At 39.4% G+C, this 26620-nt stretch overlaps 1 protein-coding gene and 1 pseudogene across 6 annotated transcripts in view; both read right to left on the reverse strand.

Annotated features, from left to right (window-relative positions):
* Positions 1 to 26620, reverse strand: part of BACH2 (BTB domain and CNC homolog 2) — a 329505-nt gene that overhangs the window by 88072 nt on the left and 214813 nt on the right. The gene's annotated exons all lie outside the window — the stretch shown is intronic.
* LOC111775508 (U2 spliceosomal RNA) lies at positions 8203 to 8380 on the reverse strand (annotated as a pseudogene).

Raw genomic sequence — 26620 nt, forward strand, 5'->3', positions numbered from 1 at the left:
TGTACCCAGTGCACAGTTCAGCACAGGGCGCACAGCCCCTCCCAAAACTTTGCCATCGGGTGGGAGGGGAGTTCCCAGAACCCGACAGAAACTATTCTGTCTTACAAAAGAACCAAGTCAAAACTCACAACAGAGAATCAAAGACTAAGAAAAGACAACAGATAGTCAAATGCGGAAAAAAGGGGAGACTGCGAGTCTGTCTAATTCCAACTTTAGCATTACTGTTAAACCTGACACGGTCAAAAACTGAACTCAGTAATTAGTGGACTTCAAATCTGATTGGGGTGGGGGAAGAAGGAGAGAAAGAAGGAAGGAGGATAGAAAGGAGGGAGGAGAGAGAGAGAAGAAAGAAGAGAACAACTGAACGTTATAATTAAAAAAATTTGCTCCTTGAATTAGCTTCAAAAGATACCATGTAATTGCTGTCAGAAGTTTACCTGCCAGGTCAGTGAAAATGCTGGGCTTGGGCATCCATGTGAAGTCAGGAAACCATATTAGCAATGCCATTGTTCCTAGCATGTTTTCTGGGCTAGTTAATGCTTGTGGGTGCTAATATGTGTAACTTGCCAAAGGTTGATTTATCTGACCAGGAATTACTATGCTAGAGATTGGATTATCAAACCTAACTCCTTCTCAGTGGGGTCACCTCCAGACACACTTTTGACAGAAAGGTCCGCCTGTACATAAAGAGTATCTATAGCCATGAGGCTGTTCATCCTTCTGATCTGTCTCAATGCCTGTCCCACTTCCTGAGAGGGCACGAGAGGGCATGCTGCCTACAGGTGGGAAAGAAAACAGAAGTGAGTTTCTGAGGCTTGGCAGAAATATAGCCTTCACAGAAAAGGTTCTTAATAATAGGAAGCTTGCTTCTTTCACGCATTGGGGTCTTTTGGACAACACGATTCTGTTCTGAAATATTGTCTTCGCTACAGGGATGCGAGCTGGGACGCGTGAAGTCTAGACTGCAAGATGGTTTACCCGGTAACTAAAACTGTCGAAATTCAGCATCTAAGGCAGGCAGCATTTAATCGGAGAGAGCAGTCATCTGGCTCAAGGGTCATCTTGGAAAGTGCTTTGGGAAAGGTTTGTGGATGTCCACTGAAGACTGGGCACACTCACTCCCGTTCTTCCATTTTAAAATGATTAAAACCATGAGGTTAAGACCATTGGTCGGCAGTTTGTTAAATCCCGCATCAGGTAATAAAAGCACTTGGACCATCTGTCACCACAAGGAGATCGAATGGAGCTGGAATATTAACACACAGGTAAATGCTCTCCTGGGAGTATGGGGAAAAGGCAGGAGGTCAGTGAAGAGAGACTGGGGGAAAGGATGTGCTTGGAGCCTTCCAAGTCCCTGTCCTGTCCTTGGCAGCTTCTCAGAGTGATGATTATTGTTCCCAAAAGGCAGGGACACAAATGCTTCACGACCCTGAGTATGCTGTTTAAAACAGAAATCCTATTATATGCCTATGCCACCACCACTCACACACACCATTTGTATCCCAAAGGATATGCTTCAGATAAAGCAAAGTATTTTGAAGAAGAGATTATTTTCTAACTCACTCGTTATAAAAAATCAAAACTGCTCCACCACAGGGAAAAAAACACCCTCTCTCCAGATAGTCAGGAAGGGGCCAGCCCTTTGGCCAGGTGGTGCTGGAGAAGCACAGAGAGGCACCCAGAAGCACCAGCCACGAAGAGATTTGTCAGCATTTTCTTGATTCTGTGATGTCCCTTGCTTCCCACTTCTCCTTCTGTCCCTAGATAGAGGGGCCTCGTTTGAGTCCCTGCTCTCCCACTTCCTAGCTGTAGGGCTTTAGGTCCACTAACTAGACTCTGTAACCCTTGGTTTTTCCATCTGCAAAACGGCCATGTGAAGATTAAATGAGATGAAGCAATAAGGTAGTTAGGATGGTCTTTGTTTTACAGTAAATACTCCACGAATAAAAGATATTATTATGAGAGGAAAATTAATTTCTTGGTACATTACATAAATTTGTAATTCTGCACAGATTGAGTTTCTAACTTTGAGGCAAACTTGGACCACATGAAGAATGATGCATGTCTTCATTTGCCTGATTCTTCTACTTAAACTTGAGAAAAGGCCAATGTGTTTGATTTCCACCCATGGCCTGTGAAAAGATGATGGGACAATGTGTGGGATCTGATGCTTTCTGGCAACTTCAGCCATCACACCACTGCAGCTTTCCCTCTGTAACATCCCACAACGACGGTGACGGTCAAATAAGGAGATAGATCTGAGAGCTCTCTGAGAAGTATCAAGTACTCTGCTTGCATCAGGAATGATCCTCACCACCATCTGACTAATTCTACACATAATTATATCAAGAATGTCTGCTCTTCTGGGCACTTAACCCTCATATAGTTCTCTTTCATGCCAAGAGAAGGCACCTGGCAGATGGAGGACTTGCACTCATTCTCATCTAATAACATTTCTAAAAGATTCTTTCCCGTTACACTCGCTAGAAGTGCACGCTTTGAGTAGTCCACCTTTCTATTACAGACTTTCCCTGTTTTCTCTCTCTGTTACCTTGTGCATACAGAAGTCCCCCCTTATCCACAGTTTCACTTTCTGTAGTTTAAGTTACCCATGGTCAACTGTGGTCTAAAAATACTAAATGGAAAATTCCAGAAATAAACATTCACAAGTTTTAAATTGCGTGCTGTTCTGAGTAGCGTGATGAAATCTCACTCTGTCCCACTCCATCCCACCCAAGGCATGAATCATCCCTTTGTCCAGTGTATCCACGCTCTATACACTACGCACCCATTAGTCACTTAGTAGCCGTCTTAGTTATCAGATCGACTGTCGTGGTATCACAGTGCTTGTGTTCAAGTAACCCTTATTTTACTTAATAATGGCCCCAAAGTGCCATTACTCTCTTCCCGGGTATAATTTATAAATTAAACTTCATCATAGGTATGTATGCATAGTAAAAAAACATAGTGATATAGGGCCCAGTACTATCCACGGTTTCAGGCATCCACTGGGGGTCTTGGAACATATCCCCCGTTGACTAAGGGGGGACTACCGTATGTTTCATACAAATCAAAATCCTCTTTCATCATGAGAGGCAGTATGGTGCAGTGGTGACAAGCCAGGCTCTGGAGCCTAACGGCATTTGAACACTGACCGCTATACACCCTCAGACAAACCGCATGGACTCTCTGTTAGGATTACTCATCTGTAATCCAGGTGTCATGAGAAGTAAGTGACTTAAAGTACAAACACGCACAGCACTCAGAACAATTCATGGAGTGTAGTAAGCCCTCACTGAACACTGTGTGCATTGTGGTCTACAGAGCGTGCAGAGTTTAGCGTAACAGTGAGAAGGCAGGCTCCGAGGCCAGGCTGCCCAGCTCTCAATCCTGACTCTGCCACTTACCTCTGACAAAACCTCCAGCAAGACACTTAACTTTTCTGTGCCTCAGTTTCCTGATTTGTACAAAAAGGGTATGATAAAGAGCATCTTGTACGGTTGTGAGGATTAAAACGCTCCATGTTTGTTTGTCCACGAATTCATTAACTCACTCATTCAACATGTAGTTAAGTGTTCAATAAAATTAGCTCTTCTTTCTCCACCATGCCAACTGTTTCCATTCACGTCTCATTCCCAGGCTGACAGTGGCCTGTCCTTTTTTCACATCAGCTTCTCTGCTTTCAGCCCTGCCTACATAACTCAGGCTCTCCCAGCCACCTTCTCATCTCCTAGAGTTACAACAGTTCCCAAATCGCACGGAGACAGGGCAACTGGAGTGGGGCTGGGAATCTGCACGTTACCCCCACGGCAGCTGATCCCAAGCAGCCACCAGGAAACCAGGCAAGTCTGCCCTGCCAGTTCTAGAGCTAGAGGACATGGGCAGCTTACTCAAATTCTCTGTCTCCTTCTACATGACAGGAAGGGAAAACCTGCCTCCTAGGAGATTTTTTCGAGATTTAAATGTGATAGCGCACTCCCTGACCCCCTTTGGGTCTCGGTGCAGATGTCACCTTCTCAGGAAGGCCTCCTTGACCACCCTATGTAAACCCCAACCCCAGCCTCCTGTCTGCACTCCCTGTACTCCCTCCCCGCCTTAAGTCACTTTTGTCTCTGCTGGGGTCTCCTTCAAACCTGCTTCTTCACACATCTGCCTGTGCTCTCTGCAGCAGCCTGTCTTTTCTGAGCTTCGGGTCGCCTTGCCTTCCTACTCAGTCCATTCTGAGCACCGCGAACGTTAGAGGAAGCTAATGATATAACCTCCAAGATACGCATCCAAGAGAATGGGAAGGTGCAAAAGCTATAAGAAAAGCGTAGACTGACACAGCGAAGGGAAAGCTAACATTTGTAGAGTTTCTCAGCAGAAGGGTCTTAAGTGCGCTTTATTTCCAAAGCTTTCTGAGCCCAACTATTCAGAACAGTGAAACATATTCTTTATCCACTGGTTCTGTACAGTGTGGGGTCCTTACAGAGTATAATTTAGCCTCCTTGCTCCCACTTCTGAGAGATGGCTCTGATTCCCTCCCCCTAAGTTATGGCCTCCTTCCCTTTCAGCAGCACCTCGGCCTCCCAGCCCTCAGGAGATGATGAGCACACAGGACCCTCAACTGCATCCTCAGGACTAGGGTTTCGGAGTGTGACTGAGCTTCGTGGGACCATTGCCTGGGCCACACAGCTCTGGAGGGCGTGGGACGGAGAGAAGATGGTAAGAAGTTGTTTTCTGATGTACATTCCAACATCAAACAAGCACCAAGGCCACTGAAAAACTCTCCTCAGATGCGACAGGAATGTGCTTCGGCTCTACTCATAGTGGGCTGATAACAAATTCCTCTTTAATAATTTATAATTTGGAATTGTAAGACATTGGAGACAACACAACCAATGTAAATTAAACCACTCATGATCTTCCTGGGAAAGTGGAGGTGCGTTTGCATGGCATTCCTCAGGAACAAAACCCTGCGGATGGTTTTCTGATCAGCTTAGAAAAGGACTGATTAAAAAACAGCATATGCATTGTAAAGCTTCCTGTCACAATGCCTTCAAAATTCTTTAGAAAGAAAAAAGATGTTCACCTGTTTTAAAAAAAAAATCTTGTATGTTTCTAAAGGAGACACTTGAAAATCAGAAAAAAGCATCACCTTCTTTTAAAAAAATCACATAAGTGGCACAGCAGAAGTTCACATAAAATGCCCGACAATGTTTCTTTTCAATAGAACTCAGGCTGAGTGAAAGACATTCTTGGATTCTGAGCTTTGGCTGGTTACCTAGGTTGCAAAGGATACCAAAAGAGACTCACACCAGGAATTTTTAGTTAGAATGCCAGTCAAGGAAAAGTTCATAATCCTTTCAGATTTTAAATTCTGTGTGTCTGTGAGGAGGAAAACCATTTAGTATTTTGGACAATTGGAAAAGAAGATTAGACGAAACTCTGTCTATAAAGATGTGCTCCACCATGGGTTACACTCATCAAAGGCAGAGAGAAATGTCTTTTCAGGCTACAGACTGTTATCCTAACTTTGAAATTGTGGTTATATGGTGACTGCCGATTGTTTAATTAGGATGGAAATTGATACACACAGAACCACATAAGCTCTGTTTAGTGTATTAGCCTGATATTCATAACCAACATCTGATTACTTAAAATTGACCAGATTTGAAATCTATTAAGATCTCTTAATTATTCATACGTGCTCACAGTTATTGCTTTCTTTTAAGAAAACACGAAAGGTTTAATGATTAATATACCAATTTCAAAAGCTTTCTCATACAGATTGGACCAGACTCCATGGTCTTTACAGAATGATCATTACTCAGTTAATGAACTCAGCACACTGAACATTTTCCAGCCACCTGAAACTCCCAAGTATTGTGTGAGTTTTTGGCCAATTAATTATCAATTACAACATCATAAAACATTAGCACAAAAATAGGAATAACGAAATTTAATTATACATTATTTTTCTGAGTTGTTGCAAATACTATACAAGACTGATTCTGATTAATAATTCATTCAGCAATAAAGTATCAGGAAAGATAATTATGCAGTGCCACAATTCTCACACTGATTTCTATAATTACAGATTACAACAGTGTTAGCAATTTAAAAGGTTAGAGAGTTGTGGTAATTTGCTATGTCATCCTCAGCTATATTAGTGTCTCTCTCTGAGCACCAAAGGTAAATGAAAATATAATAATGGACCACATCAGATGGCTTGCCCATGTTCTCCTCACCTCAAACATCTCTAACTTGAGTACATTAGTAAAGTCAAGCCCTTGATAATTAGCCTCTTTCATTATTTAAGTAGCCCCACTACTCACAGTGGGTTTACAACCCATCGAAGGGAGAAAATATGTAGATATCCATGCTAAAATATGCAAACACAGGAACATAACATAGAAACATCATCTGTAGAAAAGATACAACATGGATACAACTACATTTGGTATATAACATATCTAGCATGACTATGAATACACACACACACACACATATATATAAATCTGTATAATCACCTCTCAGGTAATTAGACCTGCCAAGGGACCCACATAATGGAAGTTGAGTCTGTGTCTTTGGCAATACAGTTGAGTAAACAGCACATGAACAAACACAAAGTTTACCCAATTACCCTCTCTGAGTTGTTTATATACAAAATATACTCTTGCCTTTGAGTTCTCTTACATCCTGAGAATGAAAACAGACTCATCCTACTAGGAATACTTACTCTGTTCTGCTTTCATTCCTTGGGAAAAATACCTGGCTAGCAATTGATAGCCTCTTCCCATAATCAGTATTTAAATGAAATTTTCATCTGGGGATAGGCCCAAGTAAACAAAACGTACAGTTGTGGAACGTACAGTTCCACAAACAGAAAAATCACTTTCTTCTCTGCTTTTCTTGATATTTTTGGAAGACACGCTCTGTAAGACATCATGGCTTTCCTCTCTTGAATGCCTAAAATATTCGACTAACTAACTTCATGTCCAACTAATATGGAGAAACAGATGGAAAAGTCACTGAGCCCTAAGCATTATTTAAATGAACGTCTAGCAGAGTCTTTCGTGTGTCTTGTTGGGACCACGGGTTCTCCTTCTAGAGTATGCCAGGGTCTGGATTCAAGATTTCATTATAGCTAACCCCCCAAAAGATGATATAGGAAGATGGTAAAAAAGGCGAGGTTTCATTCCAGCACTAGAAGGGACCTGTAGGTCATCTGATGGAATCTGCTCCTTTTACAACTGTGGAAATTTAGACCTAAAGAGATTAAGCAATTTACTCAACATCACAGAACCATTTAGTAACAGAAACAGGAGAACTCAAATGTTTATGACCCCCTAGGTTTCTACTATATTATATTAGAGAAAATACAGGAGAAGGAGGGGCATAGGTAAGTGTATGGAGATAGTTTTTGTTCCAAAATTAAGCCCTTTTATTTTAATTTACTTTCCACAAGGGTGATAAGTATAAGATTGGGGGTGGGGAGAGGAAGAGTAACTCTAAGAGAACATCATAGAATTGTAGCTCTTCATGTCTTTCTTCAAGTAAAAATAAAATGGGTTTCCCTTGCATCATGAGCACAATTATAAAACAAGGCATTGTTTTTAATGGGGCCTAATCAGCTTTCTTCCCGAGCCACATGTAGGCGGCTGGCATAAGATCGCATTGCATGACGCCACAATGAAATGTAAATGTTCCTCACCCTTTTTAAACGACTTCCTTTTCTAAGCCTTACTCCTAGGAGGGCAATAAAACAGGCACCCTGTATAATCCTATAAATCTGTCATTGGCTTCATCAGGAGACCCCTGGCAGGCAATGCTCTTCCCTGTTTTAAGGAGTGGACATTTAAGCTTGTGACCGGGAATACAAATAGCAGGTAGACTTTGGTCCCACATTTGCAAGGCCCAGAATGGTTTTGTACTTTGAATTTTTCTAACATTTTATAATGAAAAATTTCAAACTTACAGAAAAGTTTAAAGAATTTTACAATGAACACCTATATACCCACATCTAATTCTATAATTAACACTTTACTATGCTTATTGCATTACACATCTATCCATCTCTATCCATCCCTTTCTCATTTTTTTCAGTGCATACCAAGGTAAATTGCATACATCAGCACACTTCCCCCTAAACACTTTCACAAGCCTATCATTTGCTAGAGTTCAAGATTTGTTTTACAGTTTTTTTCTCTTGAGGAAAAATTGACATACAATAAAATGTAAAAATCTTAAGTGCACACTCACTGAGTTTTGATAAATGTATATACCTGTGTAATCTGAACCTTATCAAGCTCTAGAATATAACCATCATCCCAGGAAGATTCTCCATCCCAGTCAAGCCCTCCTACACTTGATCTTAGCCAAAAGGCCGAGAAGCGATAAGCCCTTCTGTCAGAGGGATTGCTCTACGGTTTTTCTAACAGACTCATTGGCCTGGCCTAGAACGTTTGAATTCTGAAACTATTAAAGGCCTCATTTCATAGTTCAGGGCTAAAAGGTGTTCTGTTTTTCTTCCTTCAGTCAACAAACACTTACTGAGCACCGACAACAAGTCACACACACTGGAAGCCAGTGACAACAAAATAATTGTTTCATTAAATTAGGAAAATCACTTCAATGGTGGTGAGAACTGTGGGATTAATTACACCTCAAGGGCGATCTGGATATACCAAAAGGGAAGCCACACACCACACCCTGCGTCTGTTACTCATTTGGAAACTTTCTGACTCCTTGACTGAAAAACAAAGCTCATACCCATGCCCAGTGAAAGATGAGGGATTTGCAGGATCCATGGAGGAAATCTGAAAAATGAAGAGGCTTTTTAAAACTCCCATCTTTAGACCAACATTATTGCTCTATGATGAAGAGAATGGTCACAGTATGCCAAGCCATGTTCTGTAAAAACACAGCGCCTTGTTTTAAAGAACTGTAAAATCATGAAGGAGGCTCCCCCAAAAGCCAACTAATCTAACTAAGGGTAGTCAGTGAAACAGGCCCTTATTTTCCAGCACTAAATGACTGCCAAGGAGATGACACCCTTGGTGGACACAGCATTGGGTTACTTCTCTCTGTATGAGCTCAACAGTGGCACATTTCACAAATCGGGCATTAAAATGGGATTACAACGTTCTTCTATAGCAACTCCAGTACTCTTTAAAAATTCTCCATTAACCCTTGTCACGGATTGATTGTGTCCCCCGCAGAAAAGATATGTTGAAGCCCTAACCACCAGTACCTCAGAATGTGACCTTATTTGGCAATAGGGTTGCTGCAGATATAACCAGTGAAGATGAGGTCATACCGGAGTAGGGTGGGCTCCTAATCCAACATGACTGGTGTTTTTATAAAAGGAACTCCTTGGAAGACAGAAGAGATGCTGTGTGATGATGGAGGCAGAGAAAAGACTGATGCATCTACAAGCTAAGGAATGCCAAGGATTGATGGCCACCACCAGAAGGCAGGAAGAGGCAAGGAAGGATTCCTCCCTACGGGTTTCAGAGGGAGCATGGCCCCACAGATACCTTGATTTTGGACTTCTGGCAACTGGAACTGTGAGATGACAAATTTTTGTTGTTTTCACCCACCTAGTTTTTGTGGTTACAGTAGCCCTTGGAAACTAATACAACCCTAAAGAAGACCTTTTTTTTTTCCTTTTTGATAACTTTTTAAAAACTGAAACATAATTTACCTGCAGCAAATTCTATCACCATAAAGGTACAGACCAGTGAATTTTTCTAAGTGAACACACACACGTAACCACCACCCAGATCAAGCTATTGCCAGCAATCCAGAAGACTCCTTCCTGCCCTGTCCTAGGCATTATCCCCACCAAGATAACTGTCATTCTAACTCCCTTCACCATAGATTAGTTCTGTCTGCTTTTGAACTTTTATTAAATATATGGAAAAACATACTATATATTTTTTAGGTGTGTCTGACTTCTTTTGCTTGTTAGGTTTGAGAGAGTCACCTGTGTTGTGTGTAACAGTGATTTCTTCTGAAGATGATTTTAAAAATAGCACTGGATTTTTTTCATTTGTTTTGGTTAGTTCAAATTTCAAAAGGCTCAAATAGTATATAGTGAAGTCTCCAAAAATCTCCCCACCCCCACTTCCCAGTCACACAGTTCCATTTCCTAGAGGCAACTAACATTTCTTGTGCATCTAGAGGGATTTTATGACTATTTAAGCAAAGATACATACATTTATAGATAAATCTTTCTCTTTTGTTTTACACAAAACTTAACATACTATACCACTATTATGCCCTTGCTCTTTTACTTAAAAATATATCTCGGGTATCATCCCATAGCAAAACACAAAAGCTTCCTGATCCTTGTTTTACGGTTACACAGTATTCAACTAGGAGAACACAGCATAATGTATATAACCAATTCTCTATTCATAGGCATTTGGGTTGTCAATCTTGTGTTGTTATAAACAAGGCTGCAGTGTGTAACCTTGTAAATAAGCACAGGGAATTTAGCATATCCACACGTTTTCCCCAAAGTGGAATCGCTCCATCAAAGGATATAAACTTTCATATTTTTGATATTGCTAAATTGTTGTCCATTTAGACTGTACAGTTTAAACTACCAGCATGGACAAGAGTACCTCTTTATCGACAGTCTTGCTAATACACTGTGTTATCAAACTTAAAAAAAATCTGCCTGTTTGGTAGGAGAAAAGAGCATCTCATTATAGTTTTAATTTGCATTCATTTTTTATAAATGAAGCTGGATATATTTCATATGTTTAGGAGCAGCTATTTATATTTCCTCTTTTGTAAATTCTCTGTTAATAACCTGTTTTTTCCTATTGCATTGTTGGTCTTTTTTCTTAGTGTCTTGACAGCTGTTAGTCATCCCAGCACCATTTACGGAACAATCCAGTTTTAATGCACATACCTGAGAAGGCTTCTTTAACGTAAACTAAATTTCCAAATGTATTTGAGATTATTCCTAGACTCCATACTATGCCATTGACCTGTCCAATTAATGTCCTAATTCAAACATAAATATATTTGTAAAGTATTTTAGTATCCAAAGAGCAATTTTCTTTTACTGTTTTTTTAATTCTTGATAAAAAATTTTTTTCACATGAACTTCAGCATCAGCTTGTTTGGTTACAAACAATTCTGTTGTTATTTTTACCGGGATCATGTTAAACTTGTGATGTTGAGATTTTCTAGCCAAGAATATGAACTGCCTTTCCATTTATTCACATTGTTTTCTTTTTTTTCCTCTGTATCACAAGGGAATTTAAAAAGTTTCATTCATTTATATGAATATTTATATCTTACAGATTTTGTTAAGTCAATACCTATGTTTATATACATAACGTATTTACATATATATTTATATATTTTTTGCTGTTGTAAATAGGATCTTTTCTTCCATTATATCTTCTACCTAGCTGTTGATAGTATATGTCAAGAACGTTCATTTTTACATAATAAATTGGTACTCAGCCACCTTACTGACTTTGTTATTGTTTATAACAATATTCTAGTTGATTCATATCCAAGTATACAATCATACAAGTATACACCCAGCAAATTACAAACATTAGTCCAACCTCTTCCTTTTGACATTTTTTACCCCCAATTTCTTTCTCTAGCACCACATTAGCCAGCCCTGGTAGTGGAGTGGTGAAGATTCGGCGCTTTCACCACTGTGGCCTGGGTTTCTTTTCAGTCAGGGAACCACACCACCCATCTTTCAGTTGTCATATTGTGGTGGCTGCATGCTGCTGTGATGCTGAAAGCTACACTATCAATATTTTAAATACCAGCAGGGTTAACCAAGGTGGACAGGTTTCAGTGGAGCTTCCAGATTAAGACAGACTAGGAAGAAGGACCTGGCCACCCACTTCCAAAAAATTGGCCATGAAAGAATAGCAGCCAAGCATTGTCTGATATAGAGCCAGAAGATGAGAGGATGGCACAAAAAGACCAGGCAGGGTTCGGCTCTGCCTGAGTCGGAATCAACTTGACAGCACTAAGCACTAAATAACAAGAATTGCATTGGCTAGTACGTTCAGAAGGATGCTAAAGAACAGTTACAACAATGGGCACCCTTGTCTTCATTCTTTCTGACATAACATGCCTTCAGTGTTTCCCTATCAAGCATGACATTCAATTTTGGGTGAGATATAATCTATTTTAACATGTTAAGGAGGTATCCATCACTTCCTATTTTATAAAGTGTTTTCAATAAAAAATGGATGTTGAATTACAGCAATACCTTTGCAGCATCTATAAAGATGATCAAGTAAGTTTTCTATAAAGATCTACTAATATGGTAAACTACATTAACAGATTCAACAATATTGTATCATCCTCACACCCCTGGAATGAACCTCATTTGGTCAGGATATATTGTTCTTTCAAATTGCCACTAGACTCTGCTAATATTTTATTTAGGATTTATTTTATTTAGAATGGAAAATCAGTGTTTTTCTATGGCAGCTGTTCTGATAGATTTTCTTTCTCTCTGGAAGTCAGAGCAGGCAAACTATATTTTCTTAGACAATTATACATTTCATCTGGGTTTTCAAATTTATTTGTAAAAGGCTGAGTAAAATAGACTTCATGATTTTTTTCCCCAAATATTTTACTGAAATCATAAAGGTTTATAATATTGTGTAATTTTGGGTGTACGCTATTATTTATCAGTTTCTGTGCAGACTTCATTGTGCTCACTACCAGTAGTCTAGTTTTTATCCATCACCATAGGTATATGCCCCTTTACCCTTTCACCCACCCTCCCACCCCCTTCTCTTCTGGTAATCACTAATTTCTTCTTTTTATCCATGTATGTGTTTGTCTTCCACATATGAGTGAACTTACATGATGTTTGTCTTTCTCTGTCTCACTTATTTTGCTTAACATAATACCCTCAAGGTCCATCCATGTTGTTGCAATGGGACAGTTTTGTCTTTTTTGTGGCTAGGTAGTATTCCATTGTATATATATACCACACCTTCTTTATCCATTAATCTGTAGCAAGGCACTTGGGTTGTTTCCATGTCTTGGTTATTGTCAATAATGCTGCAATGAACATGGGGGTGCATAAATCTCTTTGGATTGTTGATTTCAAGATCTTTGGATAAACACCCAGTAGTGGGATTGCTGGATCGTATGGTATTTCTATTTTTAATTTTTTGAGAAATCGCCATACTGTTTTCCATAGTGGCTGTACCAATGCGTTCCCACAACAGTACATGAGGGTTCCCTTTTCTCCACATTCTCTCCAACATTTGTTATTTTTCATTTTGGTAATTATAGCCATTCTGACAGGTTTAAGGTGATATCTCATTGTAGTTTTGATTTGTCTTTCCCTAATAATTAGTGATACTTAACATCTTTTCATGTGTCTGTTGGCCATCTGTGATATCTGCCTTGGAGAAATGTCTGTTAATATCCTCTGTTTGTTTTTTCATTGTTCAGTTGTGTGAGTTCTTTATATATTTTGGAGATTAACTCCTGGTCGGATATATGATTTGCAAATATTTTCTCCCAGTTGGTGGGTTGTCTTTTTGTTTTGTTCGTGGTTTCCTTTGCCTTGCAGAAGCTTTTTAGTCTGATGTAGGGCCATTTGTTTATTTTTTCTTTTGTTTCCCTTACCTGAGAAGACATGGTATGTGAAAGATGCTGCTAAGAACAATGTCAAACAATGTAATGCCTATATTTTCTTCTAGGAGTTTTATGGTTTCAGGTCTTACATTTAACTCTTTAATCCATTTTGAGTTAATTTTTGTGTGTGGTGCAAGATAATGGTCTACTTTCATTCTTTGTGTGAAGCTGTCCAGTTTTCCCAACACCATTTATTGAAGAGACTTTTCTTTCTCCATTGTATGTTCTTGGTTCCTTTGTCAAAGATAAACTGACCATACATATGTGGTTTTATTTCTAGGTTTTCAATTCTGTTCTATTGATCTGTGTGTCTGTTTTTGTACCAGTACCATGCTGTTTTGGTTACTAGAGCTTTGCAGTATATTTTGAAGTCAGGGACTGTGATGCCTCCAGCTTTGTTCTTTTTTCTCAGGGTTGCCTTAGATATCTTGGGTCTTTTGTTGTCCCATATGAATTTTAGGATTCTTTGATCTATTTCTGTGAAGAATGTCATTGGAGTTCTGATTGGGATTGCACTGAATCTGTAGACTGTTCTAGGTATTATGGACATTTTAACTATGTTAATTCTTCCAGTCCATGAGCATGGAATGTCTTTCCATTTCTTTAAATCTTCTTTGATTTCTTTCAATAATGTCTTATAGTTTTCATTGTATAGTTTCACATCTTTGGTTAAATTTATTCCTAGATATTTTATTCTTTTTGTTGTGATTGTAAATGAGATTGTATTCTTGAATTCTCTTTCTGCTAGTTCGTCATTAGTGTACAGAAATGCAACCGATTTTTGTAAGTTGATTTTGTACCCTGCAACTTTGTTGTAGTTGTCGATCATTTCTAATATTTTTCTGATGGATTCTTTAGGGTTTTCTGTATATAGAATCATGTCATCTGCAAACAGCAGGAGTTTCATTTCTTCCTTTCCAATTTAGATTCCTTTTATTTCTTTTTCTTGCCTAACTGCTCTGGCTAAAACCTCCAGTACTATGTTGAATAGAAGTGTAGGCACCCTAGTTGTCTAGTTCCTGTTCTCAGAGGGATGGCTTTTAGTTTTTCCCCATCAAGCATAACGTTGGCTGTGGGCTTGTCATATATGGCCTATATTATGTTGAGGTATTTTCCTTCTATGCCTATTTTATTGAGAGTTTTTATCATAAATGGATATTGGATACTGTTAAATGCTTTCTCTGCACCTATTGAGATGATCATGTGATCTTTATTCCTCATTTTGTTAATGTGGTGTATCACATAGATTGATTTGCAGATGTTGAACCGTCCCTGCATCCCTGGTATAAATCCCACTTGATCATGATGTATGATTCTTTTAATGTATTGCTGTATTCAATTTGCTAATATTTTGTTGAGGATTTTGCATCTACGTTCATCAGCGATACTGGCGTATAATTTTCCTTCTTTGTGCTATCCTAGTCTGGTTTTGGAATCAGGGTAATGCTGGCCTCATAGAATGAGTTAGGAAGTATTCTGCCTTCTTCAATTTTTTTGAATAGTTGGAGAAGGATAGGTATTAAATTTTCTTTGAATGTTTGGTAGAATTCTCCAGAGAAGCTGTCAACTCCTGGACTTTTGTTTCTTGGGAGGTTTTTGATTGCTGTTTCAATCTCTTTACTTATTATTGGTCTATTCAGATTCTCTATTTCTTCTTCATTCAGTTTTGGGAGGTTTTGGGAGGTTGTATGAGTCTAAGAATTTATCCATTTCTCCTAGATTATCCAATTTGTTGGCATATAGTTTTTCATAGTATTCTCTTATAATCCTTTGTATTTCTGCAGTATCCATTGTAATTTCTTTTCTTTTCTTTCTAATTTTATTTATTTAAGCCTTCTTTTTTTCTTAGTGAGTCTGGCTAAGGGTTTGTCAATTTTGTTTATTTTCTCAAAGAACCAGCTCTTAGTTACATTAATCCTTTCCATTGTTTCTTTTTTGTTTCAGTTCCATTTATGTCTGCTCTAATTTGCATTATTTCCTTCTTTCTGCTGACTTTGGGCTTCATTTGTTCTTCTTTTTCCAGATCTGCTAGGTATATTTTAAGATTACTTATTTGACATTTTTCTTGTTTGTTGAGCTAGGCTTGTATTGCTATGAATTTCCCTCTTAGGACCACTTTTCCTGCATCCCATAAGAGTTAGTATCTTGTCTTTTCATTTTCATTTGTCTCCAGGTATTTTTTGGTTTCTTCATCGATCCAATGGTTCTTCAGTAGCATGTTGTTTAGTCTCCACATATTTGTGACTTTCCCAGCTTTTTTCTTGTAGTTGATTACTAGTTTCATAGCATTGAGGTCAGAAAAGATGCTAGATATGATTTCAATCTTCTTAAGTTTATTGAGGGTTGCCTTGTTTCCCAAGGTCTATTTTTGAGAATGTTCCATGTGCACTTGAGAAGAATGTGTATTTTGCTGTTTTTGGATGGAATGGTCTCTACATATCTGTTAAGTCAATCTGATCAAGTGTTTCATTTAAGTCCATTATTTCCTTGTTGACTTTCTGTCTGGATGATCTATCCATTGATGTAAGTGGGGTGTTGAGGTCCCCTACTATTATTGCGTTGCTATTAATTTCTCCCTTTAGGTCTGTTAATAGTTGCTTTATATACTTTGGTGCTTCTATGTTAGGTGTGTATCTAAGTGTTATGTCCTCTTTGTGGAAATTCCCTTTTTATCATTATATACTGTCCCTCTTTGCCTCTTGTTGTCTTTTTTATCTTAAAGTCTGCTTTGTATAAGTTTGGCAACAGCTGCTTTCTTTCATTTTCCATTTGCTTGGAGTATTGTCTTTCATCCCTTCCCTCTGAGCCTATGTTTGTTTTTAGAGCTGAGATATGTTTCCTGGAGGCAGAATATTGCTGGGTCTTGTTTTTTAACCCATCCAGCCACTCTCTTTTGATTGGAGAATTCAATCCTTACATTTAGAGCGATTATTGATATATGAGGAGTTAATACCACCATTTTATCTCGTTTCCCAGTCGTTCTATATTTCCATTGTTTCTCTTCCTTTGTTTTCTGACTGACATTTCATTTTGGTGGTTTTCTGCGGAGGTTTTCTCTATTTTTATCAATGTGGCTCTGCTCTGATTTTTTTGTTCAGTGGTTACCATGAGATTTGTATAAGAGATCTTGTAGATGAGATGGTCCATTTTCTGACAGCTTTTTATCTCCAGTAGCCTAAGCAGATTCCATCCCTTTTCTCTTCCCCTTCTGAGTTGTTGTTGTCACAAATTATTTTGTTTTGTGTTGTGAGTTTGTGACTAAGTTGAAGTGTTTATAGTTACTTTTGATGCTTTTCCTTCCCTTTATCTTTTAGGTTATATAAGTATTTGCTACCTGGTTCTGAAAGAGAGCTGCAGTTTTCTTTTTTTGTCTGTTTATTTATCTCCTTGCTCAAAGCTTTGTAGACCTTTGTGGTTTTTTTTCAGGTATGAGGACATCCTTAATCATTTCTTGTAGGGGAGGTCTAGTGTTGATGAACTCTCAGCTTTTGCTTATCCAGGAAAGCTTTTATTTCTCCATGATTTCTGAAAGATAGTTTTGGCAGATAAAGTATTCTTGCTGAAAGCTTCTGTCTTTCAGTATTTTGAATATATCATTCCATTCTCTCCTAGACTGTAAGGTTTCTGTCGAGAAATCTGCTGAAAACCTTCCTTTGTAGGCTATCTTCTTCTGCCTTGCTGCCCTTAATATTTTTTCTCTGTCATTTACTTTTGGCAGTTTTACTGTCATATGCCTTGGAGAAGGTCTTTGGCATTGATGGAATTAGGAGTGCTATTTGGCTTCATGTATTTGTAAGTCCAGTTCTTTCCCCAGGTTTGGGAAGTTTTCAGCTATCATTTTTCTGAAGCAGCTTTCTGCTCCTTTCTCCCTCTGGAATACCAATAATCCTTATGGCTGCTTTTCCTAATTGAGTTTGATATTTTTCCAAAGATTCTTTCATTTTTAAAAATCTTAGGTCTCTCTCCTCGTCCACCTGAAGCATTTCTATATCTCTATCCTCTAACTCACTAATTCTTTCCTCCATAATGCTCTATTATTTAAGGATTCTAGATTATTTTTTATCTCATTGTGTCCTTCGTATCCAGAATTTCTGCTTGTTTTTTTTAGTTTCAATAACTTTGGTGAAGTATTCCTTATTCTCATTGATTTTATTCCTGAGCTCATTGAACTGTCTTCCTGAGTCTTCTCGTAACTCGTTGAGTTTCTTTATGACAGCTTTTTAAATTCTCTGTCATTTAGATTGTAAATTTCTGTGACTTCATGATTGGTTTCTGGAGATCTGTCATTCTCATTGTGCTCTGAATTGATGCTGTAGTTTCTCATGGTGTTTGATGAACTAATCTTTTGGTGGCACATTTGTGTTAGTATCAGCTCACAGATTCTACCTACAACTGCTGGGGGGAAGCACACACTGTTTCTGACCCCATCCTGTCTGCTGGAAGTTACATGGGTATGGTGGAGAGTCCCACTGGCTGGGAAAGCATTCTCATGTGGGTTCAGGACTGCCACCACACTGAGGTGCATTCCCACTTGCAGGGCTGCAGTGGTACTATGGGCGCTTGCGCTGGCCAAGAAAGCATTTGTGTGTGCATATATCTGCCATGACTTCTTCTTACAGTTGCACTGGCCATTGTGCTTGGTGGGCAGGGCTTCTTCGTGGGGTCTGACCCTAGGTCACTGGTTGGGACCACAGAGGCAGAATGGACTCTCCCACCAGCTGGGAAAGCATTTGCATCTGGGCCCTGGGCTGCTGCTGCCCCTTCCCACAGTTGCACTTTCCCACTTTCAGGCTGCAGCAGTACTATGGGCACTCGCACTGGCCGGGAAAGTGTTCAGGCACGCACACAGGGTTGCTGGGGAAGGGAGGGAAGTGCTCACCTATCTCCACCACTTCCCAGGGAGTGAGGCCATCCACCTTCAGACGTATAGCTGCATGGGTCTCTTAGGTGTCCTGTTGGGCTGTGTGGGTATCCTCCATTGGCTAATGAACGTCCATTTAGTCGTAGTTCAAAAGGGGATTGATACAGGGAAGCTCACTTCACCATGTTGCTCACATCACTTCATGATTTCTTTTTAACATACCTTATGTTTACTTTATTTTTATTATTTCCCCTAGTTTTATTGATCAAGTTAGCTAAAGTTTCTTTATTTTGTTGTTTTCAAATAATTGCTTTTTCAGTTTAGTGGTTACCAGGGGAAGGGGGGTGGGAGGGTGGGCACAGGGGGTGAAGGGGAGCACTTGTGTGGTGACAGTCAAGAAATAATGTACAACTGAAATCTCTCATTGATGTAAACTATTTTGAACTCATTAAAAAATAAAAATTAAAAAAATTGCTTTTTGCATTTGTTAATCAATTTTTCAGTTTTTGAATTCATGGTTTTCTGCTTTAAATTTATTATTTCCTTCCTGCTGTTTTTCTCAGTTTTATTTTATCGTTCTTTTTCTATCTTTTTGAGTTAGATGTTTATTAGAAATTCACTTAGAAATTCTTTTATTTCTCTTTTACCACAATAAGTATTTCAGCCCATGACTTTTTTTTTCTGACTGCTGCTTTAGCTGCATGTCCTGGATACTGGTAAGAAGACACTTAGACAGATCTAGTTGGTTTTAGGCAACAGATGTTTACCTAACCATTGAATATAAAATAAACTTTAGGAAACTGATCACTTTAAAAGGTGGTAGGGAAGATCATTAAAGGAACTCAGGAGTGAGTCTGTTGTAATGTGAAGAATAATTCTTTTCTAGACATTCACGGTGTATTGACCATGTGCCAGGCACAGTGCTGAATACTGTGAGAACAAAGACGAACAGAAATGGTCTCTGTCTTTCCATTGTTAAGGGAAAAACCCCACACATGAACACAAAATCACATACCATAATACCACAGAACCATAAGGACAAGGCATACAAGTATAAAGAGGATACAAATTGTGACATAAAAATATTTCCTTCCTTCCACTCAAAATGTATACATATTGATAATCTTTAATAGGCATCCATTTAGTTGATACTGACCTAAGTTGCTCTTCCTGTTTTAATTTAAAAGCAGTTCGCTATGAGAATGTTCGTTTTTGTGTGGAACATGGGCCATATGGGGTCAGAAGAGAAGCAGGAAGGCTTGTTAGGAGCAGGAGTCCAGGTGAGCAACGATCATGGCTGGGAGGAGGGAGGGAGCAGAAGAAGTGGTGACCAGAAGGTGGATCTGGCATATATTTGGAAGGTGGAGCTGACAAGATTTGCTACTGGATTGGATATTGGATGTGAGAGAATGAAAAGAGTTAAGGATGACTTTGAGAATTTCATTGTGAGCAATTACATGAATGGAGGTATAATATACTGAAAGGGAAAGCTCCAGAGGAGGATAACGTTTGGGGGCTAGGATTGAAATAAATTATTGCTTCCTGGCAGCTCATCTATCTAAACCCATCTCATACAATTCTCTCATAAGTTGCTCATATTCAAGATCTTTGTCCTAGCAGAGCTCCAAGCTGTTGTATGTGCTGTTTCCACACCTGAAATGCCCTTCCCACACTTCTCTGTCTGGCAGATGCTGGCTCATCCTTCAAGAATAATCTCAAGTGTCAGTTCCTCTGGTTACCTTCCCGACTCCTGCATTCACAGTTGGAAGATTCTCACTGGAGTATCCCCAGCATCCCAGCCGTAACACTATCATAAAATTGCTTATGTGTCTGTCTCTGCCACCCAGGGAAAGTCCCCCAAGGAAAGAAACCACGCTATTTTTTCCCCTGAAGCATAATGCCTGAAACAAAAACGGCTACTCAATGACTGTTTTCATTCGCTCAATCAATATTGACTGTCTACTATGTACAGTACGTGATGTCATGCACTGTTCTGGGTGCCTCAGGATACAGCAATGAACACAGCAAAGTCGTGCTGTCAAGGAGCTTACGTTCTATTGGGGGAGATGGCAATATACAAGCAAACAGTTCTATAATCAAATGTGCTGTAGAGGAAAAAACAAGGCAGGGCAAGAGACCCAAAGGATGAGAACTGAGAAGAGGTTCTGGTTTAGACAGTGTGGCACAGAAAGTCTCACTTACCCAGATTCTAGACAAAGTGAGGGAGTAAACTATGCAGACATCTGGGAGAAGAGCCTTCCCAGCAGAGTTTAGCTGGCCAAAAAGCCAGAGCCTAGAGGGCCAGAGAAGGTGGCAGAGACAGCTGGACAGTGAAGGGCATGCATTCAGGGCAGGGGTCCGTTTTATTCAAAATGCTATGGGAAGCCATAGCAGGTAAGTGATAGGATCTGATTCATATTTTTAAAAGATTACTTTGGCTTGTGGGAAATGGGTTGTTGTGGGGTCAGACCAGAAGCAGGTTGCGAGGCTCTCGTGGCAGTCTTGATGAACAAGGATGATGGATTAGACCATGGTAGGAGTAGAAGTGATGACCAGTGGCTGGATTTGGCAAATACTTGGAAGGTAGAGCTAATGGGATTTGCTAATGGATTGGACATGGGATATGAGAGAGTGAATTAAGGATGGTTTCAAGGCCTTCAGTTTAAGTGATCAGATGAATAGGGGGTGCCATTTACTGAAATGGGGATCCCAGGGGAGGATGAGTCTGGGGGTGAAGGGAGAACAAGGTTGCTTTTGGATGTGCTAAGTTTGAGAAGCCTATTAGACAGCCCCATGGAGGTATTATATAAGTAGCTGAACACATAACTTGAGATGCAGGGTGGGGTTGATTCTAGAGACAAAAATTTGGGAGTCATTAGTGTGGAAATGGTACTTAAAAGGCACAGAACTAAATGAGATCACCCAGGGAGTAAGCTCACGTGGGCTGAAAGAATGAATAAGCAAGTTCATGTGCAGGAAGGAAGATGTTAACAGGTTCATATAATCTGACTATTCTAGATTAGACAGAGAAATAATACACAGAGGGACGAGAGTACACAGAATGAATTTTTCCTTCTATCTAGGCAGCCAATTTGGATTTTTTTCCTTGGACTCTCAGGAGAGCCTGTATCCCAAATTATTTGGGGACAAAGAGGACCATAGGACTCTCTGGAGCAAGTTTCCATTGCTCAGCATGTGGACAAGGTGTTGCTTGGGAACTAAGCACCTCTCTGGGAGAATTCCCTATCACAGCATGTGGAGCAGGCTGGAATCCATGAGTGTGAGTTTTTCTGGAAAGAAAAGTGATTAATAGAGGTACACGATATGTTTCAAATTAGAAAGAGGGAGAAAAGATCACAAATCCAACAAATCCAAAGGGTAGACACCCTTTATAGGCAACAGGTTGTCTCTACCGAAGTAACAGGCAGGCGACCTTTCACGACTAAGATAAAATAATATTTGCCATAAGCCCAGGACAAGTTTGGTAGAATTTGAGATAGTTAAGCTGTACTTCTCAGGAGTCAAAAGCAGGTCAATGGGTCCACCAAGTTCTTTTGGTTACTTCAAATATTATATAACCCAATACCAATAGCTTCTCAGGCCCATAGGAATATAAGCACATTAAGAAACACTACAAGAATGATGTAAGAGATATCTACTGTGAAAATTGTCTTTTGCATACCTTCTAAAATTAATATTTCTTTCCAAGTACACAGAGTTTTCTCTCTCTTTTGGGTTTTTTTTTTCTTTTTAATCATAAGGCATTAAAAATTGGCATTTAAAGCCTCCAGCTTCTTTTGACTTTTTCATCTCCATTTATTCCCATGTGTTTCAGGCTTTTCTCACTTAAAAATCTTCAGCACTTTGCTCATATCTGCTCCACTGTGATCACAGATATTTCTCTCATCTCTTTGCAATCCTCAAAGAGAAAATAAAGACCCCAAGTAATTTTTCACTATCTTTGCCTTCTCAAGTGTCCTATGCACACATCCCAAGGATATAAAGCTTTGTTCTAGAATGACTGTTAACTGCCAGCGAGAACTAATGTGCTCTACTCTTAGCTGCTCAAACTACATAAATCACTGTGTTGATTTCTGGGTGCCTTGAAATAGGCAAATTAAAATACTCAAAGAAAAGCAAAGTTGTATGGAACTCTGGAAAGATTCAGTCATTTATGCATCCAGGAAACGGTTAGTGAGTATTTACCACATGTCAGCCAGTTCGCTAGGTGCTGAGTCACAAACACACATAAGCCTCAGGAGCATAGAATGTAGTAGCTGACCAGGCAAATAGTACCATGCCATAAGGGTTGCTGCAGGGCTATTTCAGCATGCCATCAAGCACAGATAGGACCCTTCCCAGCAATGACAATGCCTGAGCTGAGTTCTAAATGACAAAGTGGGAGTTAAAGGAAGAGTCAACTAATATTCGTGGATCCCTAACTATATTTTCCCTCCTAAGCTTGGAGCTAGGTATACCAAGATGAATATGGTACACCTCCTCCCAAGAAGAAGACATAGTAGCTATTTTCAAATTTCTAAAGAGTTATGTAGAAAAAGCATCAGACTTTTCTGGTGATATCAACAGAGAAAGTACTGTGGATGCTGGAGAGTAGATTCAACAGGCTCTTTTGGATGTTTTCTCCACTGATCTACAAATATGCCTTTGTTAAAAAGATCAACTTTATGTGCATTCAGAAATGGACTGACTAGAGGTATTAGAATCTTCCCAATTAGGTCTACAATTTAGCTTAGGCCTGATTATTAATGGAGATCAAGACAATTTGGGTATCAGGTAACTAAGCCTTTTAATATGAACATGAAAATATGACCCTGACCATTAGCATCTCCAGGCAAAGACGGTGTGTGCCATCAGCTGTACGCTGCCAGGCTGGGGACAGCCTCGCATTTTATGACTTGGTGCTTCCCCTTCAGAAGCTAGAGACTCCTTAAACCCTGGCAGGTATCTCAACAGATATTAAAGATTAAAAAAAAAAAAAAGGAATAACAAGAACTCTACAATGGATCAAACAAACTCCCAAGAGAAGTAGATACTATGATATTGTGGAGAGAAGGCATTTATAGGATAAGCCCTAGAGCAGCGACTCTCCATGGTGGGCGTGCGATGGGAGTGAGAGACAGATGTATCCTGAGAAAGGTTTCCTGACACACCTGTTAATTTTATACCACAAACTACAGACTTTGTGTTGGTGGTGGAGAAGTGCACAAGAAGAGTGAGAGAGAAAGCCCTCTAGGGAATACAGGTTAAAAAAAACTCAAGAAGACAATGTATTAGAATATCGCTTTGTATACTTTGTGAATATTTCATCTATTGTGCTTAAAGGGTGATTATGTGACTGGTTTTTACACCATAATTACAAGAATGACGGGAAGGGTGAGGCTAAACCATATCCTGAAGACCAGGCACGTCATTAGCAGAGGCCAAGCCCAGGCCTAGACCAAGTGGCCACGTTGTTTCTACTAATCATTATCCTCTAGGTGTTGTGAGGCAGTTACTGGGGTCAGCGCAGTGGGAAGGGCCTGCAGTGTAGCCGTTTTGTGCTGTACAGGCAGGCTCCTTTCCCTTGGCTGCTGGGAATCCAGCGTCCGCTAAAACTACATTGGCACATCCATGGTTTAACCTAGGAAAGACTGAGGCCGCTAACGCCTTTTCCACAGACATCCCCTTCCCTCCCTCTGTCTCCTGGATGTCAGAACTCCCTACTTTTCACCCCAATTTCCAAAATCACTTCTCCCTTCCCCCTATTCTTCTCAACATACAGTTTCTTCCATGAAGCTGAGCACCTGTGTGTGTTTAGAGTTCAAATCACTTTTCAGAAAGTTGTGACTGACTTATAACTTTCTTGATATTCCTAGGAGTATTTATATTCTAATTGAGGGTGAAGCAAAAGATAATTGTGGACTTTTGGATGGGTAGACAAGCCCTCTGTCAGGGCCTACTGTAGTCATACCTCTGACCCCCACAGGTAAGGTGGCCCTGAGTTCTCACTAGCATGCTTTAAAAAAAAACAGAACTTGGATAGAACTCTGGCACTCCATTTTATTTTTTAAAAGTTACAGATCTCAGGACTAGCAAACACAATCCTAGAAAATTGATCGTCAAAAGTCCCGTATCTCTTGGTGTCAAATGGGCTAGTCTACGAGCTCCCTTGAAAGTCTCCTGGTAAATCTTTCTGGTATTAAAGATTTCACATAAAACCTGAAGCAAACAGACATCTGTCTAGACAAAAAGAGGCTTGATTCAAATTCCATGTTCTATTGCTGACTTCTGTGTGACCCCTAGAAATTCAGTCATAGCTTCTCTGTGGCATAATCTATGAAATAAAGATACAATAGCTGAGACTAGGTCCAGGTCTGAGTCTTCATGCTGACATGCATGTTATCACATGTTATCGTACACTTGTTCCAGCCAGGAACCAGGGCCAAGGAGAGGTCTTTGGGGTGAATGCAACACGAGAACTTGATGCTCATTTGCCATTGCTACAGTTCCTATGAAAGATCCTAAGAACCTTGGGGCAAAGACTGAAGAAATACAACGGTTTCTTGGGAATTGAAGGTTGAGGTAAACATTTCTAAAATGTGCAAGAAGTTAATTTTGAAAATCTGCTGCTCATTTGTTATAACTTCAGAGTTTCAATTTTAATTATTTAAAAAATTCCCTCCAGCAAACACACTTTCTGAATGACTACTGTCTCATCATTTGGCAGCCAATTCTTGAAACCTAGGCACTCTGAGCAATACTTATGAGTATGTCTTAAAGTGTATCCATTGAGTTACTGCTATGAATTCAATTTTGGCTCTAATATTTATCAGATCTTTAAATTTGGAATAGTTCTTCTTGACCTTCAGACGCTTTTTCTGTAAAAAGGGGTAAATAATGCTTAGCTTTCAGGGTTCTTCTGAGGAGTGAGTTAATACATGGAAAACGCAGAACCCAAAAGTTCCTTCTGGTATTATCCACAGAATCTAGAGTGAACGCAAATAGCTATTTATGGCTATGAGGCCATCTAACTGAGAAATGATGAGAATCCCAACTCCTTGTGCACCACTTCAACCTGATTCAATCATTCCTCAAACATTTATTGAGTGCTTAGGTGTCAAGTACTAGTTTAGGTTCTGGAGACACAGTTATTGTATTGAACATGACCAACAAGGTCCCTACGTTTTCACGTCTTATATTCCAGTTGAGGGAGATAGATAATAAACACATAAATATATAAACCATAAATTATTAAGTAGTGATAAGTGCTATGATAAAATCCAAATAGAGTGATAACATTAGGGAGTCACCGGGGGCTACGTAAGATAGTTCTCTCTGAGGTCGCGACATTTAAACTGAAATCTGAATGACATGAAGGCCTATAGCAACCGAGCTCAGTGTGGTCTGTGGAACCCCTGGGGATCCCAAGACCCTTTCAGAAAGTCAATGAAGTCAATACTACTTTCATAATAATACTGTTATTTATCTTTTTTAAAGGTTGACATTTGTGTTGATGGTGCAGGTATAATGGTGGGTAAAACTGCTGATGCCTCAGCATGAAACAAGGCAGTGGCACCAACTGTACTGGTTCTTCACTACCACACACTCACAGTAAAACAAAATGCTAGTTGCCCTTGAAAATATACTTTATCAAGCAGTAAGAACTATTATTTGTATTAAATTTATAGTAAATCTCAACATTTGAGTATAACATCATTTTAACATTCTGTGTGACAAATATGCGTAAAGCACTTTTGTTGCATACTAAGGTATGATTGTTGTCTCAAGGAAAAACATTTGTGGGACTGTCTGAGTTACAAGTTGAACAAGCCATTTTCATAGAGCACCATTTTTACTTGAAAGAATGCCTGACAAATTATGGTTATTCAGATTTAGGAATCTGGCAAATATTTTCTTGAAAATGAAAAAGGTAAGCTGTCACTTCAAGGAAAACAACTGGCAGAGTTTGTTGCCAATGATAAAATTCAAGCTTCTAAAAATGAGTTTTTTTGAAAATGTGTATCTGCTACTATGAGCTTGATAGCTTCCCAAAACTTAAAACTTTTCCAATGAGATTGGTGGTAATATTAACACTGATTTTTTGGGACATTGTAAAATGAAATG

This window comes from Equus caballus, chromosome 10 (genome assembly GCF_041296265.1).
Source record: "Equus caballus isolate H_3958 breed thoroughbred chromosome 10, TB-T2T, whole genome shotgun sequence".
Taxonomy (NCBI): domain Eukaryota; kingdom Metazoa; phylum Chordata; class Mammalia; order Perissodactyla; family Equidae; genus Equus; species Equus caballus.